Source organism: Phyllostomus discolor, chromosome 2 (genome assembly GCF_004126475.2).
Source record: "Phyllostomus discolor isolate MPI-MPIP mPhyDis1 chromosome 2, mPhyDis1.pri.v3, whole genome shotgun sequence".
Taxonomy (NCBI): domain Eukaryota; kingdom Metazoa; phylum Chordata; class Mammalia; order Chiroptera; family Phyllostomidae; genus Phyllostomus; species Phyllostomus discolor.
In genome coordinates this window covers 10,337,118-10,357,431 of record NC_040904.2, presented here as the reverse complement: position 1 = coordinate 10,357,431, position 20,314 = coordinate 10,337,118, and the positions used below count along the sequence as shown (strand labels likewise).

The 20,314-nt window shown below is 40.4% G+C and overlaps 1 protein-coding gene across 10 annotated transcripts in view; it reads right to left on the bottom strand.

Moving 5' to 3' along the window:
* PCBP3 (poly(rC) binding protein 3) overlaps positions 1 to 20,314 on the bottom strand; it is a 216,165-nt gene that overhangs the window by 152,841 nt on the left and 43,010 nt on the right. The window contains exon 2 of one of the 10 annotated variants that reach the window (XM_028503716.2): positions 6,534 to 6,622. The exons of the other annotated variants lie outside the window; for them this stretch is intronic. The gene's annotated coding sequence lies outside the window, so the exon portion shown is untranslated. The remainder of the gene's footprint in view (positions 1 to 6,533; positions 6,623 to 20,314) is intronic. 10 annotated transcript variants of the gene reach the window in all.

Below are 20,314 nucleotides of genomic sequence, written 5' to 3'. Positions count from 1 at the left end.
GGAAAAGGAGAGCAGAAGACTCCAGCAGCTTTCACCACCAAGGACCCAGGCAACCCTTGTGGCTGTCAGGGGCACTCAAAGTTTTGCCACTAACGACTCCCTCAGTCTTGCCTATGCTAATCTCAGCTGATGGAGCTTCCAGAATCCATGCCACTGAGCACTGCAGAGAAGGAGCCAGTGCTGTGATCCCAACCACAGCAGCCCTCACCTAACGCATGACCACCCACACCCTCAATGGTTAGATATTAATAAAATGGACATTGATGGGGTTCAAACAAAGGTTTTAAGCAGGCCAAAAGGATTCAAGAGCCCCAAACAAGTCTGCTTTATTTATCCTGGCTTGTACGCATTTTGAAAGCCAAGATTCAAAGATTATAAAAAGATATCTGACCCGCAATTGCTTCAAACTGTGATCAGAGAGATAAATCAAGATGAAAGTAGACAAAAAACCAGGGCCCCTTGACTCAACCCCTCACTGGGGCCCAAAGCCTTTGCACCAGAGTGGGTAAAATGGTCAGGAGGCGGAGAAGTTTCTGGACTTCTTGACATGGGAGCCCCACGAACTGTAGTACCCAAATCCACTGGTGAAGCCCTGGTGTGGACTACAATTACACTGAGAGAATATAAAGGCTGTTCTCCCAACAAAAGCGTTGATAGGATTATGAACATCAGGGTATTTAAACAGGTTTATGCAAATAGCTTGTGTCATCTTTACCTGAATGTTTTTATGGGAATGGATATTCTATCTGGCTACAAAATGCTTACCCTACCAAGTGTTGTAAAACCAAAACTGCCTGCTATTTATAAGGAAGCCACTTGAAATATACACATATACATGAAATAAGAGAAAAATGATGGAAAAAGATGTACCATGCTAACCATAATCAAAAGAAAGTCTGAATGGCTGTATTAACATCAGAAAAAATAGGGCTCAGAGCAAAGAATATTATCAGAAATTAAAAAGGACATTAAATAATAAAAAGAGCCAAAACAACTTGATAGAAGATCAGTAAAGGATTTAGGGGACTCAACACTATCACCCACATTCCTTAACTGACATTCATAGAGAACTCTGCACTAGCAGTTTTCAACCTTTGTCATCTCATGGCATACACAAACTAATTACTAAAATGCCACAGCACACCAAAAATATATTTTTGCTTACCTGACAAAAAATAGGTATAATTTTGATTCACTCACACTGGATGGCTATTGTTGTGTTAGCTGTTGTCAGTTTTTTATTTGACAGTTTAAGGAAGGGAAAAGAGGTCAGTGCACCTGGCTAAATAGTCAGGTATTGCCTATTTTAAAAATTCTTGTAGCATACCAATGTGTCGTGGCACATCAGTTGAAAATCACTGCTCTACACAATAACAACATAATACACCCTTTTCAAGTAATCATGGAATATATTTAGAGACCATTGTAGCCATTAAAAAATGCAACAAAACTTAAAATGTTAAAATCAGAAAAAGTATGATCTCAAACCACTGGAATTCAATTTGAAATCAATAACAGAAAAGTATTTGAAAATCCTCCAAATATTTGAAAATAAATGGCATACTTCTAAATAACACATGGGGTCAGAGAAGAGATCACAATAGAAATTAGAAAGCATTTGAACTGAGTAAAAATTAAAACACAAGATATCAAAATGTGTGGGATGCAGCAAAAGCAGTACCATGAGGGAAATTTGTAGTACTAAAATGCCTAGATTAAGGGGGAAAAGTTCTCAAATCAATAACCTAAGCTTCTATTATACAAAACTAGAAAAAAAAAGTAGAGCAAATTAAGACCAAAGACAGCAGAAGAAAAGCAATAAACTGAGAGTAGAAATCTATGAGCAGGAAAGCAATAAAAAAGTGCAGAAAAGTAACGAAACCAAAAGTTGGTTTTTTGAGATTAATAATATTTATAAGCATCTAGCTACACTGATCAGGAAAAAAAGCCAAGAAGATACAAATTACCACTATCAATATAATAAGTAAAATATTACTACTGATACAAAGGATATTAAAAAGATAAGTCAAACCACAATGTGATACTAATTTAACACCTGCTAAGATGGCTATAAACAAAAGACCAGAAAATAAGAAGCACTGCTGAGGATGTGGAAAAATAGGCACCTTTATACATTACTGGTAAAAATGTAAAATGGTTCAAGTCTAGGGAAAGACTGCCAGTTCCTCAAAACATTAAACATAGAATTACCATGTGACTCAGCAATTACACTCCCAGGTATATGTCCAAAATAAATGAAGACAATGACTCAAATAGATACTTGTTCACAGCATCACTATTCACAATAGCCAAAATGTGGAAACAACCCACATGTCCATCAACAGATAATGAATACAAGTCTGTTTCCGTAGTGTAGTGGTTATCACGTTCGCCTAACAGATAATGAATACACAAATTGTGATATATCCATAAAATGGAATATTCTACAGCCATAAAAAGGAATAAAGTACTGATACACACAACTCAGATAAACCTTGACACATGATACTAAGTGAAAGACTCCAGCCATAAAAGGTCACCATAGTATATGATTCCATTTATATGAAACATCCACAATATGTAAATCCATAGAGATAAAAAGCAGATTAGTTGTCCAGGAGGTGGGGGAAGGGAGAAATAGGGTGTGACCACTTAATGGATAGTGTTTGTCAGCATGATGGACAAATTTTAAAAATTCTGAAACTGGGTGGTGGTTGCACAACACTAAATTCACTGAATGTCACTGAACTGTACACATTAAAATAATTCATTGCTCCCTGGCTGGTGTGGCTCAGTGGATTGAGTTCCAGCCTGTGAACCAAAGGGTTGCCAGTTCCATCCCTAGTCAGGGAACATGCCTGGTTTACAGGCCAGATTCCCCAGTAGGGGGTACTCAAGAGGCAACCACACATTGATGTTTCCCTCTTTCTCCCTCCCTTCCCTCCAATCAATCAATCAATCAATGCACCTTATGTGATTTTTACTTCAATAAAAAAATAATAAAAAATAACATAACAAGGGTGTTAGAAATATGCGAGAGATAGAAGCCAGAGGAACCAGGTGATCTGATCCAAATGCCTTTATTTGATGCTGTGCTTACAAGCAAGCTGAGTCTAGACCGACTGCAGCCCCGGGGACGGGGTGGGGGGGTGGGGGGTGGGTAGGGGGAGAGAGTGGGAGGGGAGGGAAGGCTGGAATGTTTTTAAAAGAAAAAGCACACAGGATTTGTGAGGGGATAGGGGAGGGGTTATTCTCTTGCACTTCTGGGTGGGTGCCTCAGGGTTTCAGGATGTGAGTCAGAACAATGGGTCAGGTAAAGAGCAGAACTGTTCCCAGGTAAAGAAGGGTCAGTCTGACCACAGGCCATTGTGGCCAGATGTCTATTGTGCCTGGTGGGAGAGAGTTTCAATTAAGCCTCGGGCTACCAAATGAGTCAGAATAACTGAGTCATGAGCAGTCTGGCAGGTTGGGAAACTAGCCTGACCCTTTCAAAGGGAATGTTAGAAACTATTGCATGGCAATGAATTTAACAACTTTGATGAAACAAATTCTTAGAAGAATCAAGCTATCAAAACTCACTCAAGAAGAATTAGATAACCCTATCTATATTCAAGAAACTGAATTCAAGCTAAAAACCTTCCCGCCAAAAAGAGTCAACTGGATGGTTTCAATGATGAATTTCACCAAATATTCAAGAGAGAATTAATATCAATTCCTTACTAACTCATTCTGAAAATTGACTATAAGGGAACACTTCTCAACCTAGTCTATGAAGCTAGCATTCTATGAAGCTAGCATTTTGATACCAAAACCACAAAAAGACACTGCATTAATACACCAATATTCCTCATAAATATAGATGTAAAAATTCTTAAATTTTAGCATATGAAATCCTATAGTATACAAAAAAAATCATGACAAAGTGGATTCCAACCAGAAATGCAACTGGTTTAATGCTTTTTTAAAAATCAATGTAATTGATTTTTATATGGATGGCCATATAAGCTAAAAATGAAAAACTAAATAAAAAAAGAAAAATTATATAGTCATCTTAATAGATGCAGAAAAAGCATTTGGCAAAATTCAATATCAATCATGAAAAAAATTCTCAGTGAACTTTCTGAACCTGATGAAAGACCTCGGGTTAAAACACACAGCTAACATCAATCATAAATAAGGCTGAGACACTGAATGCTTGCCCCCAAATCAGGAACAAAGCCACTTTAACAAACAATTCTTACTAAGAGACCTAAGACATGATGTATGTAAGAGAAATATTGATAAGTTGAATGTCATCAAAATTTAAAACTTTTGATCTTCAAAAGACACTTACAAAAATGAAAAGTCAGGCTACAAACTGGGAGAAAATATTTGCAAAACAAGTAACCCATAATAAAGGACAGTATCCAGAATATACAAAGAACTCTCAAAACTGGATAAGAAAATAACATAATTTTTTAAATGAGCAAAAATACTTCACCAAAGAAAACAAATGGATGGCAAATAAGCCCACAAAAAGACGACCAAGCAGAGAAAGAGGCAAGCCACCGAGGCCAACCAGAACCCAGTCCAGGAGCAGAGTGTGTAGGCCCAATGGAGACACCTTCCTCCCTATCCTGAATGCCATGGCAGAAGAAACCTAAGATACATAACTTTCAACAGTGGGACACAGACATAAGAAATGGCCTCACCGCCTCCTCAGGGACAGGCAGACATGATGGGATCACTTGCTTCCAGCAGCTTGCAATGTACTGACAGGAGAAACACTGGGCCCCTGAATATACATGTGGACCTGGGGCCAGAGCACCAGGCCCATCAAGCGGCTCCAGGCAAGGTCTTCCTGGGGTTGGACCTGGTTCCTCTGCTCCTCTCTACTGACCACACTCACTTCCTTAGGTAAACCCACCTAGTCTATTGCCATAAATACTTCCAACCCTGATGATTCTCTAAAGTAATCTCCCTGACTATGTCCTCTGCCCTGAGCTCCTACATCAACTGCCTACCTGACCAAGCCACCTGGATGTCTAAATTGAAACTTCAAGACCAAACCTGACCCTCCAGAGGTCATCCTACCTCAGTTATTCAGGCCTAGGAATCATCTAGGCCTTTTCACCCCACATCCCTGACCCTTCTCCAGCAAGTTCTGCCTTAGCAGGGCCTCTGACCTCACCCTCCCACCAGCTCCCATCTTGGCCCACCATCTGCTCCCCTACAGACTGCAACCAGAGTCAGCTGCAGAGAACAGGAAGGTGGACTTCACTTCCTCAGGCACTGAGGATGACATCCATACCTTCATCCTCCTTTCCCATCTCCACCCCTCTAAGGTCGCCTCACCTGGGTCTGCTCCAGCTATTGCTGCTGCAGCTGGGCGCTCACTGTGGGAGCTCCCTCAGGCCACCAGCTCCACTGCCACCTCCTCAGAAAGGCCTCCCTGGACCACCTGCCAGGATCCCCCTCCCTTTTGTCAGTCTTCCTATTCTAACCCATCTGTCATGTGCTGTTTCATGTTTAAGCCATTTCCTTTTTGGGGGATCCCTTACCTTGACTCCTCACCCCAAGCGAGCCACTTGGTGGCAGGAGCAGTGTGTGTTTCCTACCACCCAACCAAGCCTAAAAGAGTGCTGGGTGGGAGAAGGGCCCTTGGAGCCTTTTGGACAGGTGCACACACAAAGAGACAGATGAACAGACAGGCAGCTGCACCAAGTGGGGGCCTGCACACTCTCCCTGGGGGTAGGGCCCTGAAGGAAAACAGGCAGCTGTAAAAAAACATGTGTCTACATCTGTGGTTCTGTCTCTTTTTTCAAAATCACAGAATAAAATAACAGGTAGGGGAAAAAAATGAAGACATTGTACCCACCATAAGAGACTTGTAATTCAACTAAACACCAAAAAAGACACAATCAAGACATGTCTGAGTAAAAGTCCTCATCTGCTCGTTATTTACATGTCCCAGGTGAAAGCTGCTGCTAGCCACATGCGACACAGTCCAGAGCCCAGGCCATCCCATCATCATCAGTTTGAACATGACACCCTAGCATTATATATGTAACCCACACCCACAACAAAATTTTATCTTTGGAAAGACATTTAAAAAGCGCAGACTAGAAATGAGAAAATTAACAAGTAAAATTTTATTCCTTTTGTGTATTTAGCCAGAGATACAAAGAATAGTCATACTCTTATTAAAACTACTATTTGTAATTTTTCTACTTTTACAAGCACGAGCACCTACCAGGAATGAATGCACTCCCTTCCTGAGGGATGGTTCTGTCCTCCCACTGCCCCTCTCAGGCCCAAGCAGCCCCCATGTTCCAGCAGTCTAAATACTGTCAGCAGATAGCTAAGAGAAGTAGATTTTCCTCTAAATCCCACTGAGGACCCCATCCCAGTCCCAGTGTCCCTACCCTTGCCTTTTCTTCCTCCCATGGCCATGTCCACATGTCCACATATCCAACGCCCCTGACATCCTTTTGACACTGCTGACATTTTACATCAAAGTTTAAATGTTCATGTTATGAAATGGGCTGTCCCACCTCATTATTCAGGAGAGTGGGGCTAGGATCCTTCAGGCTCCCCTTGGAGCAGCTCCTTCTGACATGAATTCTTGATTTCTGAGGCTCTCCTGTCAGGAGAGAACAAGGAAGCAGAGACCAGCAGTGAGTGGAAGCAGCGGCTGGGGGCTATTCCATAGGATGTTTAGCCTACCACTTCCAAAGACCACTTAATGAGGACTTGAGATAATACTGGCTGTTTCAGGTGGGACATACAAGTGCAGCTCCTAGGCATCCGCTCATAGGTTCCATTTTGCTAAACAGGAGCTCATGCTTTGACAGATCTCAGTGAATGAAGGGCATATCCTGCTGTTTTTACCTAAAACTAAATAGGCCATTTCAAAGATCTGACTTCGGGAGGAAGACAGTCTTGAGTCCAAACTTCTCCAGATCTGGAAAACCAAGTTCCTCATTAACTCACCCCCTGCGGCAGAGCAAATTCAGAGTTCTGCAGTGCCAACCAGAAATCGGGGTTAACTAGAGTTTAAAAGAGCTTCATTCCCATCACAGAACCCACTAATGCAGTAACTGCTTTGAAATAATTATACTCTTGGTGATGGTCTCAGCAGAAAAGAAACAAGGTAGACAGGGTGCAGGGCGGGGGGGGCAGGCAGGGTTGGACTTTACTCCTCAACCTCAAAAAATACTATCTTGAGGCCAATGTGTAGTAGCAGTGGTGTAGTGGTGATGTAGTCAAGGAGACCAAGGAATGTAGACCCTGAGAGCCCCTTGCCTAACATGAGCCTGTATGGCAAGCCAGCTGTGCTCTCTGCCCTGGGACAGCAGGTTTTTCATCTTTCTACACACCCTAGTACAAGGTTCCTCCACTCAGAAGCTCACGGTTATGTGCACAGCAGCTGCCACATGCCAGGAGGGGGCATTGCTTGTTTCATTCCCTATTTAAGATGTATCATACTCCATGTGTGTGAATAGAGATATGCATACCCATATTTCAATCCTTTCAAATTATATTGAACTTTGTTCACTATCAATTTCCAAAATGTTTGGTCTCTTACCAGGGTATCGAAGTTGCCTAAAATACACGTACTACACTTTCTAGACAACTCTCCAAATGAAACAGTTTTTCAATCCATGACAAAGAATTAGCTCCGCACACCCCCACCTGGACCTCCCCAAAAGCAAGCTGCCAAGCAGTGACAGGCTCTGGCAGGGACAGAAGGCCAGGTGCTCAGTCCCTCTCTTTATAATGAGTGTGTATAGTGTGACTGTAAAAAAAACATGCTTGCTCTTGGTGTATAAAGCTTGGAAAGCACAGAAAAGTGCAAGAGATATATTTAAAAGCATCTCCAATGCCCAAAAAGAAGCAATGATAGCAGAAGAATGTATTTTCTTCTAGTAGTTTCTCATTATAATATTATCTATATATTTTTTAAAACAAAATGAGATAGACCCTACGTGCTTTCAAAACATTATATCCATGGTTGTGATATTTGTAGAAAATGTCCACAGGCCTGTGAACCAAAGGATCGTGGTTCAATTCCCAGTCAGAGCACATGCCTGGGTTGCGGGCCAGTTCCCAGTGGGGGATGCATGAGAGGCAACCATACATTGATATTTCTCTCCCTCTCTCCTTCCTTTCTCCTCTAAAGATAGACAGATAGATAGATAGATAGATAGATTTTTTAAAAAATAACAAACCATTTCAGAAAAATTTCATTAAAAAAAGAAAATGTCCATTAACAGCCTTTTAATATGCACTAATATTCAAAGAAATTTTCTATAAGTTTCTATATAGAAACTTATCTATTATTTGAAATTGCTTGCATTGTTTTTATGCCTAGAAAAATGCTACTATATGTCAAATATAAGACTTTTCACCATACTTTTTCTATGAGTATAAAAATGATATATGTTCATTTTTAAAAATTTAGAAAACTCAGAAGTACATGCAAACACACACTAGCAGTGATAGGAGCTCAAAGAAACAGACACCATAGACCTTTGGTTTGTACCTCCTTCAGGACTTGGTTTGTGTTTAAAATACACAAAAACACACTTGCACAACATGCATGCACAGGCACACACATATGGCTATATGTTACATCATGTAGACTATTTTTATGTGTATTCTGGCCTCATATGCTGGTGGATTTCTTCATCTCATGACTCATTCCTATAAACACTAACAGCTACCTAATAATGGTTTGTGCTGAAAGAGTACAGTAACTGACTTACTGAATCCCCTACTATTGTGTATCTGGGCTGCCTCCAATTGTTAATGACTTGAACCCATGATGTAATGTTCATTTTCTGTACATAAACTTAGTGGTTATCTGATTATTTCCTGAAGATAAATTCTAAAGAATAGAATTTTCAGCCAAAATGCCTGAATATTTCTAAAGCTTCTGGTACACCAGGACTAAGAGCCCTCCAGAAGCTCATCTCCCTCCAGTCACAAAACAATGATGTGTCCGAGTTGGATCTCTGTGGTTCCTTGCCAAACTCCTTATACTTTTATTTATTTTTTAAAGGATATTTTACTGATCATGGTGTTACAGTTGTCCCATTTTTTCTCCCCTTTATCCCCCCCTCCCCTGCTGCCCCCTCCCTTCTGCGTTCCCCCCACCTTAGTTCATGTCCATGGGTTATACATATAAGGTCTCTGGCTTCTCCATTTCCCATACTATTTTTAACCTCCCCCTGTCTACTTTGTGCCTACCAATTATGCTTCTTATTCCCTGTACCTTTTCCCCGCCATTATCCTCCTCCCATTCCCCACTGATTACCTTCCATGTGATCTCCATTTCTGTGATTCTGTTCCTGTTCTAGTTGCTTGCTTAGTGTCTGGGGTTTTTTAGGTTCAGTTGTTGATAGTTGTGAGTTTGTTGTCACTTTAGTATTCATAGTTTTTGGTCTTCTTTTTCTTAGATAAATCCCTTTAACATTTCATATAATAAGGGCTTGGTGATGATGAACTCCTTCAACTGTACCTTATCTATACTTTCTTTCTAAATGATAGCTTTGCTGGATAGGGTAATCTTGGATATAGGTCTTTGTCTTTCATGACTTGGAATACTTCTTTCTAGCCCCTTCTTGCCTGTAAGGCTTCTTTTGGGAAATCAATGGACAGTCTAATGGGAACTCCTTTGTAGGTAACTCTCTCCTTTTCTCTTGCTGCTTTTAAGATTCTCTCCTTATCTTTAATCTTAGGTAATTTGATTATGATGTGTCTTGGTGTGTTTCTTCTTGGATTCAACTTCTTTGGGACTTTGTGAGCACCATGGACTTGCACATCTAGTTCTTTCACCATATTGGGGAAGTTTTCCTTCATTATTTGTTCAAATAAATTTTCAATTTCTTGTTCTTCCTCTTCTCCTTCTGGCACCCCTATGATTCAGCTGTTGGAGTGTTTAAAGTTGTCCCACAGCAACCTCCTTATTATAAACCTTCTCAAAATATGCCAATAAGATGGTCCAAGAATGACATGAATACATTCAACATAAACAGTCAGGCTGATATCTCCCAACATTTGTCGGTACCTATGTTCCTTTTGTAAACTGCCTGCTCAACATTCACCAGCAAAGTAAGTAGATGAGAGTTAATGAAACACAGGAGAATTATAAAAAAGGAGAATGAAGAATTAATTTCTGGTCAGAGTTTCAACAACTATAAGTAAACATATTGTAGAAAAGAACAAATTCAGGTGATTGTATATTAGAATTAAAAAATTTTAATAGACCTAATAATAATCCCATTAAATTAAGAGGAAATCTCTGTGAACTCAGGACCATAAAAGGTTTATCTCCCACTCTCTCACTAAAAGTGGCTGCCACACTCACATGCAGCCTGAAGCCAAGATTTTAGCCTCTAACACTGCTTTTCACAAGAAGAAGAAGTCCTTTGCTAAGTAGCTGTTTCCATGACTTGAGGCAGGAGACAGCAGAGGGCCTGAAATGCAGAGTCTGACCAGAAAGCAAGGTGACTTTAAACATCTGGGGCAGCACTGGGGCAGCAGCTGACAGGGTCCCAGACCAATATGTGGGAAGCTCAGCATAAGAGAATCATTATTATGGTTTATCTGTGATCATTATTCAGTTTAATCTGAAACAGGAGCTCAGGCTGAACTCAAGGTCCAAATCATCTTAGAACCTGTGACCAAGTCACCCAGTCTACCAACTAATGGCTCTGAAGTGCAAAGCCTCACCTGCTGATCTATTGTGCCCAGGTCATCTACCCTCTTAGAAAGGTGCAGAGGTAGGAAAGCTTCTGTAAAAGAACTGCCCCACAAAGGGGAATGATGCCAAGTAAATTCATTAAAACTATAGTGCATATATATTTTGTAAGGTTTATGTGCAGTAATAAATTTTGTAATTGCTGTATTTCTGCTTGCTTTTACTGCTGACACATTTAAAAGAATAATTTCTAATTTTGCTTAAATTGCTTTTAAAATTATTATTATATATATTTAACATATGGAGCCCTAAATAAAGTCCAAAATAGCAACAAATGTTCCTCTTTAGGTACAAAGTCCTCATAGATATTATGACCCTCCCATTTCCCACTGGCTTGTTTACCTTTCATGGTCAATCTGGACATTCACTTGCTACTAATCACTGTCTAGCATGTGTCTCCACTTCTTACTAGCCTTTGAATTTGATATGTAGTCATCTTCCCTACAGAAGTTTTGAAATCTGGCATTCTTTTACTTTCCAGGTTTGGTGTCCTGATTAGAGAAGTTTAAGCAAAATCAATGACCTGAGTTTTCTGCTACCAGTTGTTCAGCTTCCCCTACCCACTCTGATAGTCCTCGGCTGTCTTTCCTCATGTCTCAATGTGGTGAATTTTATGGTTTGAAAATTATATATCAAATCAGAAAATAATAGGCATCTATATACTTACCATAAAGAATAAAGAGTTGTCACATTTTGTTTTATTTGCCTCAAGTCTCTACAAACAGTTCTTGCAGATGCAACTAAAGCCCTATGTACCCCAGGGAGGATCACTTCTGCTTCCCTACAGGTAGGTAATGACATAATGTAAAGATGACACATCATCCTTCACAATCAGTGTTTACACCTTTACTGGCTATGTAACTATCCAACAACACGACAGTTCACCCATACTACTGAAATTTGGCTTTTTTGCAGTCAACATTGCTAATGAGATTTATGCATCTTGATACCCATAGATCTGATTCTTTCATTTCAGTGCTGAATGATTTTTGACTATATAAACAGAACAAATGTCTAGGCCCCCTTACTGAGGCCAATTAGTTAGTTCCCACCAATTTGCTATTACAAACACTGAAGGGCCACATCCCTCAGACACCGCGATTTCTTCTGGAGAAAATACCTGACAATGACATTGGTGGTTCATATGATGTGCATGTTACCAACTTTACTTATATAACCAAATTCATTTCCAAAGTGGTTATATCAGTCAAGGAGTAAGAGGTCCCATTTCCCCATACCTCACCAATATTTATTAACTGACTCATGTTTGCAAATGTGATAAATATGAAATGGTCTCTCATTGCTTTCATTCACATTTCATAGATTAACAGAAAAATTACAGGGTTTTCATACACTTATAATCTTTCTTTTTTCCTCATTTTGAACTGTCTTTTCATAGTTTTTATCTACTGTGTGCTTATTCTCTTAATATCTTTAACATTAATACCTTTTAAAGTTATATGACTTTTAAATGTGTCCCATCTGTAGTCTTTAAAAGAGTCTATAAATTTTATCTACTATACAGATGATTTTTCTATTTAATATAGTAAAATAAACCAGTATCTTCCCTTATAGTTTGTGCTTTTTGTGCTGACACCCAGATGTCAAAGACAGTCTTCACATTCTAGTATTTTTAGTAGTCTTTTCTTCTGTAAGTTTTAGTTTTCCCTTTCATACTCAGGATTTTATTCCATCTAGATTTCAGTCTCATATATGAAGGCCTAGGTATGGATCTAATTTTATCTTTACCATATGCAGAGAAGATTATCCCAGTAATGTTTACTAAAAGGTCTATCCTCTCCCATGGACTTGTAATGCAATCTCCAGCAGTATGAATTTCTGTGTGTGTGAGTGTGCACAGTGGGGTATGGGTACTGTGTGAGTGTATGTAAAGATGTGGGTATGTGGGTGTGTGAGTGGATGTGTGTGTGAGTGAGGGGGATATGTGTGGGTGTGCGAGTGGTATGTGCATATGTGTGTGGGAGGGTGTAGGTGTGTGTGGGGGAGGGTGTAGGTGTGTGTGGGGGAGGGTGTAGATGTGTGTGTGGTATGTGTGGATGGTATGTTCCCTAACTTTATTGCACTGGCATATCTGTCTATCCCTGGGCCAAAAATACAAGTCCTAAATATTACACCTCTATAATAAGATTGACATTGAAAGAGCAAGTCTCCTCTTGTTCAGTTGTTTGTTCCAAAATTATTTACTGTTTTGGTCCCTTACTCTTCCACTGTATTTTAGGATAAGCTCTCCAAAACCCACAAGAAGATGTGGTTTTGCATTTAATTGACAAATGTCATCTTTAAATATTGATTGCTCATATCATTAATGAGATATAACTAATATTGTCTTTTATTTTTGATTAATCTTACCCAAGTTAGACAATTTTGTTTTTCTTTACAACCAGCCTTTTATTACTTCTATTCCTCTTTGTCCCCCATTTCACAAATTTCTGTTCTTACTTTTCTCATTCCCTTCCTTCTACTGTCTTTTGCTCTCCAAACTTCTTAACTCAGACACTTATCTGATCAATTTTGAGCCTTTTTTTTTAATCCTCACCCAAGGAAATGTTTTGATTTTAAAGAGGAAGAAGAGAGACAGAGACAGAGAGAAACATCAATGTGAGAAGCATCGATTGGTGGCCTCCCATACACACCCCAACTGGGGATCAAAACCACAATCCAGGTACGTGCCCTAACTAGAACTGAACCCACAACCTTTTGATGTTTGGGATAACGCTCCAATCAGCTGAACCACCCAGCCAGGGCTTAAGCCTTTTTTCTTTTCCAATACATAGCTCTAAAGATATAAATTTCCCCCCATGCACTGCTGCAATCTATAAGCCTTACTTTACATTGTTAAGAGTCGGTCAATTCGGATATTTCCATTGTGACTTCTTCCTTAATTTGAATGATTTTTAGTGTTTTTTAATGTCAAGTATATAAACTTTCCTTTTTTGTGCTTTTATTATTGATTTCTGACTTTAACATCATTGGTCTGAGGACATGATCTGAAAGGATTAGAGATTGACTTTGTGACCATTTTGAAAATGTTTCACAGGTTTCAAGAGAATATGTATTTACTAGTTGGTTGCAGTTTTTTCATATGACCTAGAGACAGAGCTTGTTCATATCTTGTATACTTTTATTTATGTGTTTGTATCTGACCTGTCAGTTCCTGAGAAATAAACATTAAAATAGCCCATATGGCTGTGAATTTATCCATTTCTCCTTATAAATCAGCCAATTTTCCTATATATTTTGAGTTTTAGTTATATATCTATAAATTCTGAATTACTCTATCTTTATCCTAACTATTTTCTTCTATCATCATATAGAAGTACACTATACATTAAAAAACTTTTGTCTCTACACACATTCAATCCAGTATTAATACAGCTACATCAGTTTTGTTGTAGGTGTTAACTGCCTGGTTTATTTACTTTATATCATTGCAAAACACTGTCCCAAATAACATTATTAAAAGCATTTGAGTGGATTTTGTACTGTATTGTTTAAATCTCACCTTAAGAACTTGGTGGGTGCCCTGAAACACAGGTTCTCCTGGAGGACTGGATGTAAGGTTTGAGATGAGAAGTGTACTTGGGTAGCTCTAGGCTTCCGGTGTAAGCAACGAGACAACGAAATGATGGCAGGAAGCTCACAAGTTCAGTTTTGGATCTGTTATGTCTGACATGTTTGTTAGCCTGGCAAGTGAAGATGTCCAATAGGCACCAAGTCAAATTAGTCCAGGGATGGTTGGAAAGGTCTGGGGTGGAATCATCAGAACACAGAGTAGGTGAGATCCCAGAAGGAGGAAGGGAAGTGGAAGCACAATCAGCCACCACACTTTATAGAGATACAAGGAGCCAGACAGTACATTCAGGACAGTGTGTGGAGACCATCAGCCCTTTAGAGAAAAAGACAATGCCAAGGGCAGAAACATAAAATCCCACAACTGAGACAAAGTAGGAACACAACTGGAGTTTGATCAAGTGCTCTGTGCATGTCACACCCGCAGCTGTCCTGGCAACAGGTCCCCTTCCCCAAGGCAACAAGGAGACCACCACATGCAAAGGAAGAAAACAGAAGTCAGAGGCACAGCCATTACAGTTTGGCTTCTTCTTTGGTAAGGTTTTGACAGGAGTCACTGAAGCAGACAATGAACCAAACCTTGTAGAAAGCAATCTGCATATGACTAAAAGGGTACATTTTCACTTGTGCCCACAGATGAACTGATGGGTTGAGCTGATTCCTGTCATCAGTGTGAGTCAAAAGTCACATGGGTACATATCTTTATTGTTATTCACAGTGGCATCTCCTCAAAGAGCCCAAAAGCTGAGACAATGTAGATCCTTACCCCAGGGAGCCCCTCATGGGGCAGTTAGAATAGCAGCACACTGAGAGGAGTCCTGCCTACACTGCACTGCACTCCCTGTACTGGTCAGGCAGGCTGGGCCCTCCAGAACACGCTAGGACCAGGGAGTCCACAGGGTGGGACATAGCTTCAAGGAGTCCACACTGTGTTAGGAGACAGCTGCACACCAATAGCCCCAATGCCATGGAGGACAAAAGATCTCTCTGCTTCAACATGGTGAGCTGCAATATTCAAAAGGGGAGACCGCTTCCTCCTGGGTAGACAGGGAAAGCTGCATGGCCAGACCAGGTTAGTTTGTTCTAGGCCCTGTGGACAGAATTGGCATGCTGAGTCTGCAAAGAGACAATCCTGATGGATAGAAACCAAGAACCAGGTCAGGGGCTCTGCCTAGTCTGGCAGGAACATATACTACATAAGCGGGAGAAGTCGTGGGCTGAGCTGGAGAGACAGGCTACAGGCTAACACCAGAAGATCTGGAACATGTGGTGGAAGGGCTTGCTCACCTGGCCTTTATCTGAAAGATAATAGGTTGCAAAGGACAACTTCACAGTGGAGGCATGTTGAAATCTGGAATTCTATGACTATTGGAGTAACTTCCTAAACTCTAGATAATTAATACATTTATCCCCAAACACCCATGTGGTGCTGGGAGATTTCCACCTAAATTATACTGAAGCAACCCTCACTAAAAATGTGTCATCACAATTTATATAAATGTAGATCTGGAAAACAGCTCAAGTTAATGAGATGCTGACCATAAACCAGTGTACATACTATCAAGGGAAGACTCAGAGCAAATCATTTGAAAAGGAAGAAGTTTACTTGAAAGAGATACAAGAATGTCAGTCTTCAAAGCTGACTTGCCAAATGAAAAAAACAGCAAAGATGGAAATTTAGGATGGAAAGATTACAAATTAAAATGGGATACAACTAGACACCTATTAGAATTGTTAAAATTTTAAAAACTGACATACCCAATGCTTGCAAAGTCTCAGAGCAGTAAGAACTCACTCTCATTCATTTCTAGTGGGAATGGAAAATGGTGCAAGCCACTTTGGAAGTATCTTACAAAACTAAACACAGTCTTACCACATAATCCAGCAATTGTACTCCCTGGTATTTGCCCAAATGAGTTGAAAACTTAATATCCAAACAAAAATCCACAAATAGCTTTAGTCATAGCTGCCAAAAACTGGAAGCAACCAAGACATCCTTCAATATGTGAATGGATAAAACTGTGGTACATTTGCACAATAGAATATTACTCAGCAATAAAAATAAATCAGTTATAAAGCCACCAAAAAAAATAGAAGAATCATAAATACACATTGCTAAGTAAAAGAAGACAATCTGAAAAAGCTACATACGGTGTGACTCCAGTTGTATGATATTCTGGAAAAGACAAAACTGTAGATGTCTTTTCCCCAAATAGGTCAGGGGCTGAGGGAAGGACTGAAGGGGTGGAGCCAGGGGATTTTTAGGACAGTGAAACTATTCTGTACTATACTGCAATGGTGACTACAAGATAGTAAGCATTTCTCAAAAGCCACATGCTTTACAGCACAAAAGTAAACCTTAGTGTATGCAACTTCTTAAAAAGTCATTTAGGCTGTCAGGGGAATCCCAGGATGGAGTGTGGAATGCGACAAAAGACTTACTGTGTTAAAAAATTTACAAAACAACCTCCCTGAGGGGTGGAGAATAAGGTGCTGACCTGAGTCACTTTGGAAATGAGTGAAGTCTGTAAGAGTAACAGCAAAAGGAACTAAACTTAAGCCCTGTGCTCTAGTTGATAAAGTTGTTTCCCAGGGGTGTGTGTTAACAGCTCTGACACTGCTGTGCACGGACATTGGGATTGAACAAGTGGATGGACGATGGTGGGAGCCAGGTGTCTGTCTCCACTGTTGGAGTTACTCATAAACAAAGGGAAAGAAGCTAGAATGATCCATGCGGTGGTGGATTAGAGCTAGAAATATGCTCGTGTATTGTTAGCTTATAGATACAGATAGGTACATATGGACACATTTATAGATATGTGTATACACAGGTTACCATACATACACGTTTCCCCTGTTTTGTCAGCTAAGAGCACCTAGAAATAACAATACCCCAGTAGCAATACACACACCAGCGCCCAGGTCTTGTTTGTTTATATCATTTTCCAATTAAAGGGGCCCAGGCTCCTGATTTTAGAATGGGACAGGATCTACACAGAGTAAGCCTGAGGCCTCTTGTAGTAAACAAAAAGGAAAGAGGTGCTTAAAAAGCAAAACATATACACCTACACAATGACAGGGACATGTCAAAGGGACACAGGAGCCAACTGAAAGGATTCCCATTGGCCTACTCTGGAACAATTGGAGCAACAAAATAAATTAGCACAGAACTCTGAACCAAAATATAAAATAAACATCCATGAGCCCATACTGATATGAACAAATGATTGAAAAAATAAATGGGAGAGACAAACACATCCCCTGCAGATAGTTCCAGCACTCCCTGTGGCTGCTCCATCCTCAGGGAGGGTAAACTCACCACACTCCTCAAACATGTACTGTGCACCTCAACCTCCTTCCACAGAGGACAGTGTAGTAGGGAAGAGCAATGTGGAGTGCAGAAACCTGACAGACACACCTCCGCCAGGGGACCACAGCCAACGCCCACCATGACCGGTCACGTTAATAATATAAACTTTTGATATGTCATAAAAATGGCACTTTAAGCCCTGGCTGGCGTAGCTCAGTGGATTGAGCGTGGGCTGGGAACCAAAGTGTCCCAGGTTCGATTCCCAGCCAGGGTACATTCCTGGGTTGCAGGCCAGAACCCCCAGCAACCGCACATTGATGTTGTCTGTCTCTCTCTCTCTCTCTCTCTCTCTCTCTCTCTCTCTCTCTCTCTCTCTCCCTCTCTTCCCTCTCTCTCTTCCCTCTCTAAAAATAAATAAATAAAATCTTTTAAAAAAATGGCACTTTATCTCTGTGGTCTTCTTCCCCAAAACCTACACCCTAGCCTAACCAAGAGAAAAACATCAAATCTCAATAAAGGGATACTGTACAAAATACCTGACCAGTAGTCCTCAAAACTGTCAAGGTCATCAAAAACAAAGGAAAGTCTTATCAACTATCACAGCCTAAAAAGACATGACGACTAAATACCATGTGGTGTCCTGGGTGGGATTCTGGGACAGAAAAGGGATATTAGGAAAATATTAAGAAAATCTAAAGACTAAACTTTAGTTAACAACAAAGTATCAACATTGATTCATCAATTATAACAAAGGTCCCATACTATGTAAAATGTTAAACTGGGGGTGGGGTATATAGGGATTCTCTGAACTATCTTTATAATAATTCTGTAGATCTAAAACTTTTAAAATTAAAGGCTTATTTTTAAGAAAACCTTCAATTAAAGGAAAAAAAGACCAAAGTCACCAACTTTTCAGTAGTTTGCAGGAAAACAACAACTTTCTCACAGTACCAACAAATTCAGATAGATTGCATGTACCTTTGGACATTGATGTTGCAGAACTCCAAGGGAAGGTGTTTCTACAAGAAAGTCCAAGTTCATGGGGAATGCTCAAGATTTTATTATTTGGGCACCAAGTAACTTGTAGTATATCTGAGATGCAAAGTGTTTTTCCACCAACTAAGGTCTGCTTAGTGGTAATGGAAGCAAAACAAAGTGTCAGCTTTGCCTCAATAATATTTCTAATTCTTACACTGAATTTAAGTATAAGACATTGAATATTCTAGAAGGCTGGCTATCATTTCTGCACACCATAAAATATCTTCACACTTGCTGATCACTCCTTAACAACAGTTCCCTTTGCTGAGCACTTCCAACCCATTAAACACTTCCTATGCATGGCTGCTTCCCTCACACCAACTCAGCAAGACAGGGACTAGTATTTCCATTTTCCAGATGTGGAAAGTAAGGCCCAGAAAGGCTAAAGGCTTTTTCCAAAACCTTCAAAGACAGGTAGCAAGGGAGCCAGCCTTTGAACTCTGGCCTGCCAGGTACTGGAGACAGCCAGCTTCTCCCTCCAGGCTAGGACCTGCCAGAGGCCTCTTGGTGTGTGCACACAGCCGAGATACAGCAAAGTGGTCTGCCAGCCAGGGCCTTGCCTGGCCGTGAGCAGAGCTCACTGGTCAAGTGGACATTTTTGTGAACAGTGTGAATGTTTCTGGGAGAACAAAGGAGCCTTCCTACATGGAGAAAGATCAGAAGTCATCTTGAATCTGTGCCCTTGAAACAAAGCCAGGGTCTAAAAGCTTTTACGGAACCACATGCATCACAGTCATCAATATGCCATTAGATCCTGGACATTAATTCCCTAAAAGTATTTGCGAACCTTTGAAAGGATTAACCCTTTACCATATTGAATTGTCCCCCTCCCAGAAGCTATAGTTGCTGGCTTTTTTTTTTTTTTTCAGCTTAAATGAGACGCTGATTTTATTTTTCTACCTTCATAAAAGTTAGATAAAATAATGCAATGTTTCACAAATAAACCCTTGCACTTTTATTTCCTGAATATTGAGATGATCCCCTTCAGTTTACAAAAGTTCTATGGTTCCCAAACCTCAAGAGGCAAAAACAGTGTAATTCCCCTCCCAGGCTTCTTGATCAACTGGGTTCCTCAAAGGTTTTGGGAGTCAGGGTACACAGGATCCCAAAAGTCTCCCAAGAGAATATAGAAGTCACTGAACCTAAATGCCCAGGCATGGAGAATCCCAGTGCCCAGCCTCCTGCTGCCACCTCTTCCCACACAGTAGCCCCATCACCTGCCAGAACATCTTCCAAGCCAGAGCCCCCACCTTTCTCACCAAACCTCACCCTTATGGTAACCCAGCCTGTAATTCCCCCACAGTGACACTATAATCCTGAGTGTGCTCCTTTCACACAAAAAGACTCCAATCCTTCTTCAAATTTGAGCCTTTCAAACAGCACCTAATACCCAGGAGAAGGGAGAGAAGGGCACTTAACTAGATCTTCCTTCTGGGGACAGCTTTTTATGAGCTTAGACTAACCTTCCTCAGTTCTGTGGCTGATACTCACTGGCGAAGCAGGACTATCCTTGGCATCAGAGAAGCCTGAGCTGAATCCTGACAGTTACCAGTGGAATGACCTTGGGCAAGCTTCTTGACTCTTCTAAAAATCTCAGTGTCCTCCTCACATTCCCAGGGCTGCATGAGCAG